Source organism: Bos indicus, chromosome 15, assembly GCF_029378745.1.
Source record: "Bos indicus isolate NIAB-ARS_2022 breed Sahiwal x Tharparkar chromosome 15, NIAB-ARS_B.indTharparkar_mat_pri_1.0, whole genome shotgun sequence".
NCBI lineage: Eukaryota > Metazoa > Chordata > Mammalia > Artiodactyla > Bovidae > Bos > Bos indicus.
In genome coordinates, this window is record NC_091774.1 from 46,369,850 (window position 1) to 46,382,096 (window position 12,247).

The 12,247-nt window shown below is 41.3% G+C and overlaps 1 pseudogene; it reads right to left on the reverse strand.

Annotated features, from left to right (window-relative positions):
- Positions 1-5,976: 5,976 nt before the first annotated feature.
- On the reverse strand, positions 5,977-7,418 carry LOC139187144 (forkhead box protein N3 pseudogene; annotated as a pseudogene).
- Positions 7,419-12,247: the final 4,829 nt, after the last annotated feature.

Below are 12,247 nucleotides of genomic sequence, written 5' to 3' on the forward strand. Positions count from 1 at the left end.
TAAATGTTGATGCTGAAAATTGGAGGTTCTGTATCCCAAAGAAATTAGATTAACAAATGTAATCAGAAGAAATAGAATAAAATGGAGTCAGTTTTGCCTAGAGGCTATAGAGATAATGAAGAAATCTAGCAACTGATACTCCTGATGGTAGAAAGATAAAGGTGGGTAAGAGCAATAATTTAGTTACTTAAATACACACCTTTGAGAAAGAGAGAGATACTAGGTTTGTTTGATATGTGGATAAGAGTGAAAAGATTATGATTTTTTTTAAAATCATTGAACACTTACTATTAGACATAGGAAAAAAATTGTGAACAGAAAAGACTTGTTCCAGCATTTGTGAAACTTAATCTAATGGAAAAACTGACATTAAACAAAATAAATTTCATAAGTAATTGCAACTGAGATAATAGGAATCAAGTCAAACATAGGGAGTGGTATAATAGCATACACCAAAAATAGTCAGAAAATATGAATTTAATTGGATTTATATTGCTTACAAACTGGCAGACATTGAACAAAATACCCATGGTTACATGCATGAATAACAGAGTGTCTCAAAATCTTAATTTCACTTATTCTTGGTCATATGCATACTCCCCTATATAATCAATCACTATCCCTTGAACTTTCACACAAAATGAAAAACAATAATATTCGAACTGTCACAGATTATGGTGTGATGAAATTCCCTTTCTCTAATAAACATTTTTCTCAGTGATTATAGTCAAGTATATTGATTATCTACTTCTACTGTACGCCAAGTGTAGGTACTGGGACAGATAAAAAGAACTACAAAATACAGTGCTTCTCCTGAGCTGCTTACAGTCCAGAGAAAAACATAATAGTAACTAAAATACCATAATGTAATGTGTGAGTACTATTCTTAAGCCAACCATGAAATGTTAAGGTGCTATTGTGGCACAGAGAAAATTGTGTATTTCTTCTGGTGTTTCAATATGGTTTGGCTGTGTCAATGAAACATGTAGATGATGAAGGGCTGGAGTTGCACTGATTTCTCTTAGGATTAGATGGATTGGGAGGTAAAGATACTTATAGAAGGAGATCAGGGGCTACAAAGGCCTTTTTGAGAGTTCGGGAAATCAGAAGGTAGCTGATAGCTGAGTTTCTCTCACAGCATTTCATTTTTTGTTTTTCAGTTGTGCTGGGTCTTCACTGCTGTGCCAGCTTTTGTCTGGTTATGGAGAGTGGGTGCCGCTCTTTAGTTGCAGTGCAGTGGCTTCTCATTGTGGTGGCTTCTCTTATCTTACTGCGGGGCATGGCCTCTAGGGTACAGGGCCTTCAGTAGTTGTGGCACACGGGCTCAGCAGCTGTGGCTCCCGGGCTCCAGAGCACAGGCTCAGGAGTTGTAGCACACAGTCTTAGTTGCTCTGTGGTTTGTGGGATCTTCCCTGACCAGGTATTGAACCTGTGTCTTCCTCATTGGCAGGCAGATTCTTTACCACTAAGCCACCAAAGAAGCCCTCTCATTAGCATTTTAAAATTTTCATCAGACATATCTTTGCCATGGTTTGTTAGATTAATATGTATTTTGTTTTCCTTTGGGACAATTGCGAATGACATTTTATTTTAGATTTCAGATTATACTTGTTTCTTATACATATATAGAAGTAAAATTAATTTCTACTTGATGATTTCCTATAACTGTACTGAACTCATTTATTCTAAGAGGATTTTCTTTTTGTAGATTCTTTCAGATTTCTTGTGTAGATAATCATGTTATCTACACATGTCTATCTACAATAGACACAGTTTTACTTTTCCTTTATAGTTAATATGTTTTTTCTTTCTTCTTTTTTGTTTTGCCTTATTCCAGTGGCTAGAACTTCTAGTAAAAGTTGAATAAAAATGGTTGGAGTGAACATCCTGATCTTGTTTCTGATGTTGGAAGGAATATAATCAGTTTTTTACCACTGGTCATGAGGTTAGCTGTAGATTTTTTTGTAGATGCTTTTTATAAGTTTGAGGACTTCCCCTCTTTTTTTACAATATTGATTTTTTTTTAATGAATGAGGATTTAATTTGTCAAATGCTTTTTGTGTATCAACTGATAAGATTATATAATTTTTCTTTATTGACTTATTCATATGGCAGATTACATTATGGTATATTACTCTTTTATATGCATTATTGGATTTGATTTGCTAAAACTTTGTGGAGTTTTTTTTTTTTGCTTCTAAGCTAATAGAAGATATTGGTATGGAGTTTCCTTTTTATGTGTATGTTTCTGGTTTTATCAGGGTAATATTAACTTCATAAAATGAGAAGTATTCCTTCATCTTCTATTTTCTAAAGACAGTTTGTGAAATTGTTGTTAATTCTTCACTGAATGGTTCTTATTTGTCATATTTTGCTTTATAAATTCATTTAAAACTTATTAGACTATTCAGGTTTTCTAGTTCATCTTTTTAGAGCTTTAGTAGTTCTTAATTTTGGAAGAATTGGTCCATTTCTTCTAAGTTGTCAAATTCATGACAATAAAGCCTTTTCTGTGCTACAAGATCTATTGTGATATCCTATTTCATTCCTGATATTAGTGATTTGTGTCTTCTGTTTTCTATCCTTGTCAATCTTGTTAAATTTTATCAATTTTATTGATTTTTCAAAGAGCCAAATTTTGTTTTATTAATGTAATTTTCTATTGTTCAGTCTTTTACATGCCATTGTTTTTTGCTCTTATTTTATTTTTTCCCTCCTTGTGCTTGGCTTAAGTTTATTTTGAAGTGAAGTGAAGTGAAGTGAAGTTGCTCAGTCATGTCGGATTCTTTGCGACCCCATGGACTGTAGCCTACCAGGCTCCTCCGTCCATGGGATTTTCCGGGCAAGAGAACTGGAGTGGGTTGCCATTTCCTTCTCCAGGGGATCTTCCTGACCCAGGGATTGAACCCGGGTCTTCCGCATTGTAGGCAGACACTTTACTGTCTGAGCCACCATTTACTTTTCTTTTTCTAGTTTCTTAAGAAAGGAAGTTAGATAAATTATTTTAGATATTTTTTCTTTTCTTTATGAGCATTTAGTGCTTTGAATTTCCCTCTGAGAACTGCTTTAGTTATATCTTACAAATTTATATACATTCTGTTTTCAGTTTTATTCTATATATTTTTAAATTTTCTCTGAGATGTCCTCTGCATTCATGCTGTGCATGCTAAGTTGCTTCAGTCATGTCCAACTCTCTGCAACCCTATGGACTGTAGCCAGCCAGGCTCTTCTATTCATGGGATTCTCCATGCAAGAATACTGGAGTGGGTTGTCATGCCCTTCTCCAGGGGATCTTCCTGACGCAGGGATCAAGCCTGGGTCTCTTTATGTCTCCTGCATTGGCAGGTGGGTTCTTTACCACTAGCGCCATCAAGGGAGCCCTCTGATCCATGAGTAATTGCAAAATGTGCTGTTTAATTTCAAAAGGTTTTGATATTTTTCTGATTTCTTTCTATCATTGATTTTTTAGTTTGATTCCATTTTGTACTGTATGACTTGAATTATTATAAATGTTTTAAAGATTGCTTTATGACACGGGATATGGTCTATCTAAATGTTCTATTGGTGCCTAAAAGCTTAATGTATTCTACTGTTGTTTGGTCTTCTATAAATGTCTATAAGATATTGTTGGTTAAATTATTCCATTTTATTGTAGAGTTATTCTATATTATTGATGATTTTCTATCTAGTTATTTCATATACTATCTTCCAGTTAAGAGAGAACCATTGAAAATTTCCAACCTAAATTGTATATTTGTCTACTGGTCCTTTCAACTCTACTACTTTTTCTATAATGATGCTCTGTTTTGAGCATACACATTTAGAATTGCTGTTATCTTCTTGGTTGGCCTTTAGTTCTTATATAATTTCTTTGTTGCATAGTAAATTTTATTATAAATTCAAGTTTCAGTAGTTCAGTCACTTAGTTGCGTCTGACTCTTTGCAACCCCATGGACTGCAGCACGCTGGGCTTCCTTGTCCATCACCAGTTCCCAGAACTTGTTCAAATTCATGTCCATTGAGTCAGTGATGCCATCCAACCATCTCATCCTCTGTCATCCCTCTTCTCCTCCTGCCTTCAATCTTTCCCAACAAAAGGGTCTTTTCCAATGAGTCAGTTCTTTGCATCTGGTGGCCAAAGTATTGGAGCTTCAGCTTCAGCATCAGTCCTTCCAATGAATATTCAGAACTGATTTCCTTTAGGAGAGACTGGTTGGATCTCCTGTCGGGCCAAGGGACTCTCAAGAGCCTTCTCCAACACCACAGTTCAAAAGCATCAGTTCTTCGGCACTCAGCTTTCTTTATAGTCCAACTCTCACATCCATACATGACTACTGGAAAAGCCATAGCTTTGACTAGATGGACCTTTCTCGGCAAAGTAATGTCTCTGCTTTTTACATTATTTTAATATAGACATTCCTACTTTAAAAACATTTAATTCTTACATAATTTATTTTTTTCATCTTTTCTATTTTCAAATTAATTCTGCTGTTATGTTGGGATGAGTTTCTTGTAAACAATATAGTTCTTGCTGTTGTTTTAACTCACATTGCTAATCTCTTTTATTTTTTTTCTTTTCTCTATTTTCTATATTTATATAAAATAATTCATGCTTCATGCTAAATACATTATTTACCTTACAAGAACTTCGTTATTTTTGAGTAAAAAAAAGTTTGTGTTTTTGTGATTTTTTTTTTTTTTTCTTTTTCTTTTTTCAAAGGTATTCCATGCATTGTGGATCAGAAATTTCTTCTGGCTACACGGCTGAATGTGGAAATCATTTTGATTTTTGCAAAGATGAATATTGACTGACGTTAATTGCAAACTCCATTTTGAGGGCAGTAGAGGAGTTTCGTTTTTCTTTTTTTGCCATGTTTTACTTTAGTTTGTCCATCAATGTGCCTTTCATCTTTTAAAAATACACCACAATACTAATGGCAGGTCCGCAGCTTTTTGTTTTCACTTGGATCAAATGATTTTGACAGACAGAAAAAGTTTTGTAACATTATTTCCTTAAAAGCTATGGTAATTTCTTGGAACTTGATTTTCACTTAGGCAGTTAAGAAGACATAGCTTGTTTTTTGCATCAGTTCCGCCCCCGCCCCCCGCCCCTCTTTCGTGTGTGTGGTGTGTATGTGTGTGCACATGTGCATATAAGCAGGACCAACCTTCGGGCTTATGGCTTGTGTAACCTGCTTTTCATTTAATACAGAACAGAATCCAATGATCAGCAACATCATTAAAAACTGACCCAGTTTCTTCTCATGAGTCACTGAGACCCGGTGAACAAGAGCGGTCCAGTGTTCGCCTGCAGAGATGCTACTGGGCTTCGTGGTTAAGAAGCACAGAGGACTGGTGACCGCCCTGCTCTCACCTCACACTGCATGCGTGGAGCCACGCCAAGGCTTCTCCTGGCATCATCTGATGCCACAGTGCCACGAGCCTGGGTCTGCTCCTAGGGGGACCAGGGGTCCTTCCGTCTCCTCAGTTGCCTTACGTGGGCTCACTCACTGACCCCAGCTGGGTGCACACCCTGACCTCTTAAACCTAAGGGTTGGGCCTGATCGATGGTGACCTTGCACACGTGCCTTCTAGTGCTGGGTGTGTGTCCCCACGGCATTACCGCTGAGTCCCTGTGGATTCAGCCGCGGGATTCTGAGACAAGCTGGAGGAAGCAATGGTCATTTTGGCTTTTTCGATTTTGACTTCAGGTAATGAAAACCTTTAGTAAAACGGCTGAGTGTCAATATGAGTTCTATGGCTTCAATCTCCTTTAAACATAAAATTCTTAAGGGTCCAAAACCAGGGGGGGGGGTGCAAATTTTAAAAAAAAAAGGAAAGAAAAGAAAGAAAACCAAACCAAAGGAAAAAGAAAAAAAAATAATAAATTGCTGATATTGCCACAAATCATTAGAAATCTCCTGACATGCTGAAACCAAATGGCCGTTAAGTTCAAAACAAATCAGTGACTTTTTGTTAATTTTTCGCGGTTTCCTTTTGCTCCTTCTGCCCCTTTGCCGTCCGATTGGTGATGTTGTTCAGGCAGGACCAGACGCCCGCCAGGTGCAGGAGCGAGCCCGCCGTCTCCTTCATCTCCTCGTCGTCGCTCTCGGGGGGCTTCTCCGTGCGTCTCTTTTTGAGGGGCAGCGTGTCGCTGGGCACCTTCCGCGTCTTGGCCGCGGGCGGCCGCTTCTTGTGTGCCGGGCAGCCGTCGCCCGGGGCCTCCCGGGGGCCGCGCGGCCGGCCGTCCTCCTCCGGCTCGCTGTGGCTCTCGCGGCTGGGGCAGCTGCCCTCGCTGCCCTCCGGGCCCCCTTGGCGGCGACCCCGTCGGGCTCGTCGGCCGAGGAGGACGAGGCGCACTCACTGGCTGGCGAGGCGCTGCGGGCGGCGGCGGCCTTGGCGCTGCTGTAGGTGTGGTCCTCTTTGGGGTCCCCGCTGACCACCGGGGAGTCGCACCCGGCTTGCTCTCAGTCCGCAGGCGGCAGCCGGGGAGGCCGTTCCTCACAGCCGCTGTCATCCCAATGGGCGTGACTGGCAGCGGCCGGACCCCGGGGAACAGGCCTCGGCTCAGAACCCACGTTCCGTTCTGTATCACTCCTGGAGGAAAATCTGCTTGTATCTCAGGGGGAGTGTTCAAAAGCATCATGGCAGTGGCAGCGTCAATGTCAGGATATTGCAGGAGGGCTCCGTTCCTCTTGAAGAAGGTTCTGCCTGGCCAGAGAGGGGGACCTGATGTACTTTGGTATGCCTGAGGAGCGGCGGGAGCTGTATTGAACACATTTGAGTGTGGGTGATAAGGTGTCTTTTTCAAAGCCTGAATTAGACTTTGTCTATACTCCGGGTCTATGCACCACAATGACCCTTTCCCGATACTCTGACTCCTCTCTTTGTCCACTTTCTTAAAACACTTATTCAAGGACAAATTGTGTCTCACTGAGTTTTTCCACCCAGTAGGTGCGTTTGCAAAATACGGAAAGTGTTGCAAGATCCAGTTGTAGATATCCTTGACGGGCAGGCGCTTGGTGGGCGAGTCCTCGATGGCCATGAATATGTGGCAGCTGAAGGAGTAAGGGGGGCTTGCAGTTGGGGTTCTGCCTGGCGTCGTAGGGCACGTCGGAGTGGGCGGGCGACGGCGGCGGGTCGTCGTCCGGGTCCTGGACCGGGCTGACGCTGCGCAGGACCGAGTCCCCGAAGCTCTTCAGCAGGTTCTTGCTCTCGTGCAGCCAGTTCAGGTTGGTCAGCTCCTCATCTTCCATGGCCTGCTCCTCTAGTCGGATGTCCGGCAAGGGGAAGTCGAGGTCATCGTCTTCCTGCAGGGCCTTGGAGAAACCGCTTCCCCGGTAACACTGACTCAGCCCGCTGGAGACACTAACTCCTGAGCTTTCTGGTTTCTTGCTGGGAGGCATGACTGGACCCATTTACATGAAGGCTCCTGGCCGGAGCGGGGTGCGGGGGCGCCGCGGCCCTTCAGCGGGAGCCCACAAACTTTGGCGGGAGCGCGGCGGGCATGGCTCGGGAGCCCAGCCGAGGGCGCGCGGGCGCGGCGCTGCGAGCGCGGGGCAGCGGGCGGCGCGGCCGTGGGCGCGGGCGGCAGGGGCGCGGGAGTCGCGGCGCGGCACGGGACCTGCGGTTTCCGCCGTGCGCGCCGCGTGTCCTCCCGCCCGCCCGCCCGCCCGCCGCTCTCCCCGCATCGTCCCGCCTCCCGCTCGCCTCCGCCGCTGCTAATCTCTTTTAATTGGTTTATTTAGACTATTCACATTTAATGCAGCTATCGATATGTAGAGCATAAGTTTGCCATTTTATTTTTTGTTTTCTATTTGTTTCCTCTCTTTTTTAATCCTGGTTATCTTCTGTTAGAACTGGACATGGAACAACAAACTGGAATCAAGATTGCTGGGAGAAATATCAATAACCTCAGATATGCAGATGACACCACCCTTATGGCAGAAAGTGAAGAGGAACTAAAAAGCCTCTTGATGAAAGTGAAAGTGGAGAGTGAAAAAGTTGGCTTAAAGCTCAACGTTCAGAAAATGAAGATCATGGCATCTGGTCCCATCACTTCATGGAAAATAGATGCTGAAACAGTGGAAACAGTGTCAGACTTTATTTTTCTGGGCTCCAAAATCACTGCAGATGGTGACTGCAGCCACGAAATTAAAAGACGCTTACTCCTTGGAAGGAAAGTTAAGACCAACCTAGATAGCATATTCAAAAGCAGAGACATTACTTTGCCAACAAAGGTCCGTCTAGTCAAGGCTAAACCATAGCCTGTGGTCATGTATGGATGTGAGAGTTGGACTGTGAAGAAGGCTGAGCGCCAAAGAATTGATGCTTTTGAACTGTGGTGTTGGAGAAGACTCTTGAGAGTCCCTTGGACTGCAAGGAAATCCAACCAGTCCATTCTGAAGGAGATCAGCCCTGAGATTTCTTTGGAAGGAATGATGCTAAAGCTGAAACTCCTGTATTTGGCCACCTCATGCGAAGAGTTGACTCATTGGAAAAGACTCTGATGCTGGGAGGGATTGGGGGCAGGAGGAGAAGGGGACGACAGATGATGAGATGGTTGGATGGCATCACTGACTCCATGGACGTGAGTCTGAGTGAACTCCGGGAGTTGGTGATGGACAGGGAGGCCTGGCTTGCTGTGATTCATGGGGTTGCAAAGAGTCAGACACGACTGAGTGACTGATCTGATTTGATCTGATTATGATTCATGTAAGAGTTGCTATGTTAAACTTTTGCTAAATCCTTTATTCCTGGAAAGCAGGGGTTGTTGAAGAAATCCATTCATACTTTTGTATTCTGAGAAACAACTTGCCTCAAAGAACCACCATAACTTAGATAAGACTCACCTTAAATAAGTCTCCCTTTTTTACTTAAAATGGAGGCAGACACAGACCCTTTAAATTCCCATTCATTGCCTCACAAAACATTATCTGAGATGCTTTCCCCACTGACCAATTAAAAAGTGCTTGAAACTAAACATTAGTTAAGCTTCTCTCCTTTCTACAGTCCCTGGAACTTTGACCCACCCACTTCCTGATGCAGCATAAAACTCTTCCTTAATGATCCCTCCTAAGAATAAAACATTCCACAATGCTAAGTTCTTGTTGACCCTTTCCCATAAAAGAAAATTTCTTTCTGCCTGACCTTTGAGATGCTTGCAGTTCAGAGTTTGGATTGTTTTCTCTATTTACAATAGTCTGTTTCCCCTTATTGCAATAATCCTTTCAAATAAAGTTTCTTTTTACTTAAGTCTAGATTTACTTTTTTTTGTCAACAGAAATTGCCAAATTGTTTAATTGTTTCGATAATGTACTACCTTTCTCCCATTTTGGGAGCTGTTTATTGTAGCAATGAGAATGTTAGATTCATATTGGTGTTCTTAGCATACCTTAACCTGCTTGTGTCTCTGGTTCTTCCCATGCTTCTTTTCATCAATTTTTGTTTCTATTTTAGAGTCTCAGTATGTTGTTGTTTCTCTCTGTGTACCCCATTTCTCTCCTGTCTCCTTGAAGTCAAGCTCCTGTCTTTGGTTTGCTCCAATGATATTAAGAAGAAAGTAGAGTAGATTTCTTCCCTAAGTCTGTAGTTTGCTGTCTGAATCTTCAGCTTAGACTTCAGCCGCCTCTGTGGTAAAAGACCTGATTTTATACTTCAAACAGAAAGTAAAACACTGGTTTCACTTCTATATTGGCTTTTGTCTTTAGAAAATTTCTACTGATTTAAAGAAATACTGCTTGCTTGCTTATTTATTGATATTGCATTTCCTGGGTGTTAAAATTACTGAGATGGAAGACATGTTCATGAGTGTGTGTTAGGAATGAGATGCCGTGTAGTTGTTTAGTCACTGAGTTGAGTCTGACCCTTTGGGACGCCATGGCCTGTAGCCCTCCAGGCTCCTCTGTCCGTGGGATTTCCTAGGCAAGAATACTGGAATGGGTTGCCATTTTCTTCTCCAAGGGATCTTCCAGACCCAGGGATGGAATCTGTGTCTCCTGAATTGGCAGGCAGTTTCTTTACCACTGAGCCGCCAGGGAAGAGTGCTAGGAAGTGAACAGAACAGAACAGGAAAGGGAAAGAATTCGGGAGGAGACAAGGGCACAGTAGAGTATTTGTTCAACTGCTTTCTTTCTCTAGTTCCTAAGTCACTCAAGGACAAAAGAGAGAAGCATCTTCCCAGTGCTAATTAAACTTGTTATTTTTATTTCCCATAAAAGACCTTTTTTCCCCTGAATTAGCTGTTTTTAACTGAGAAAAAAAAATTACAACATAAATGTTGGAAGTTATGTTTTATTTGGTGGCTAAAACTGAGGACTTAAGCTTAGGACACAGCCTCTCAGATAACTCTAAGAGACTGCTCTGGAGAGGTAAGGATGGAGCCAGAATTATACAGGAATTTTTTCCACAGAGACCATGTAGTCAAAACATCAAAAGATTACTGTTAATTCAAAAAAACCCAGACATCCCAAGTTAGTGAATTTTGTGCTTTTCTTTGTATAAAAAGACCAAGAGTCTACACTCATTGAAATAATTCCTTTAATAAGCACCTCAGTGACTGAGGGCCTGTATGCTGCTTTTCTCCGTCCTGAATCCTTTCAGGGTGCACGGTTGGGGGTTACTGCAATGACTGCTGGCTGGATGGCCACAACATTTGTTTCCTGTTTCAACATTGTTCCTTCACACACCTGTCTGTGCTGGTGTCTCAGGGAACTTGCTCCACTCTGACGATGCTCCTGAAGCAATCTGCTGCAATGGTAGCTGTTGCTTGTCTACCTCATTTCTCCCATCCCCCAAACCTCATACATCCCACCTCTCTGTGTTCCTTCCAGTCGTGGGAGATTTGTCTTATTCATCTTCACATCTCAGACATAGTGCATGAAGCATATAGACGAACAAAATGTGTGATGCTTGAATAAGGAAATTACCTATCTATCTGAGTTTGTTTCCCCAGTTGTATGTGAGAATATTAGTAGCTATTTCAGTGAGTTGACATGAGACACAAAGGAGGTATAAGAGATGCTGGTATGAAGTATTTCTAATAAGACATCTTTCCTTAATTTTAGAATAAAACTGTAGGTGTTTTCTAGTAAGCAAAATTAAAATGTCAGTCATTAGTTTCAGTCCAGGATCCAACAGTTTCTAGCTATACTTGCTTATATCTTGAGTGTGGAGAGGGTGACCTACGTGGAGAGAAGCAGGTGAGTGGTGGAATGAATTTGCGCCAGTAGCACCATCCACTCACATAACATTGATGAGGATAAAATAAGGTAGGTTAGGGATTTCCCTAGTGGTTCCGTGCCTGGGACTCTGGGCTCCCAATGCAGGAGGCCCAGGTTCAATCCCTGATCAGGGAACAATGAGTTTGAGCAAGCTCCAGGAGTTGGTGAAGGACAGGGAAGCCTGGCATGCTGCAGTCCATGGGGTCGCAAAGAGTCAGACATGACTAAGTGACTGAACTGAACTGAACTGAACATACTATTTATTTGCTTGTTTATTTATTCTCTTTTCACTAGAATGTAAGTTTTCTGAAAATAAGAACTTGATCTCTTTTACTCTGGAGTCACTACCTTTTAAAACAGTAGCTAGAACAGAGAATGTGGTTCAATGACTACTGAACATATAAAATAGTAATAGTTTATATTACATACAAATGGATCCTATTATATACATCTATTTCAACTTCCTTTGTTTTTTCAATATGTTTTCATATTTTTCTATGTACATGTGCAAGGAATTTGCCTCTTTTTTCTTAACTTCTGTATTAAGTTCTATTGAAGAGATAGACCACTTTTCTTCTTAGCATCCTCAAATTTACAGATTTTTAAATGGTTTTCACACTTTGTTTAATGTGCAATTCTATGACAAGCACTTTTCCATAACTATGTTATGTTTATATATTTGCTTAAAATACATTCCTAGAACTAAAATTATTAGTGCATGTCCTTTACTAAGGCTTTTGATACATGTTATGAAACAGTTTTCCAGTGTACTAGTTTATATTTCTACCCGCACTACCTAGACTTTTCCATTTCCACACAGGCTGGTTAACAGTGGCACACTTACTTATTTATTTTAACCTTTGTTAACTTTGTTTTTATTTTGTTTCACTTTAAAGTTACTTGAATATTATGATATCTAAGATTTATTTATACATTTATTTATATTTTTTGCTTCAGCTGTTTGGATATGCATTTTAATCATCTACCCATTTTCCTTTTGTTGTGCATATTTTTTATGTTTACTT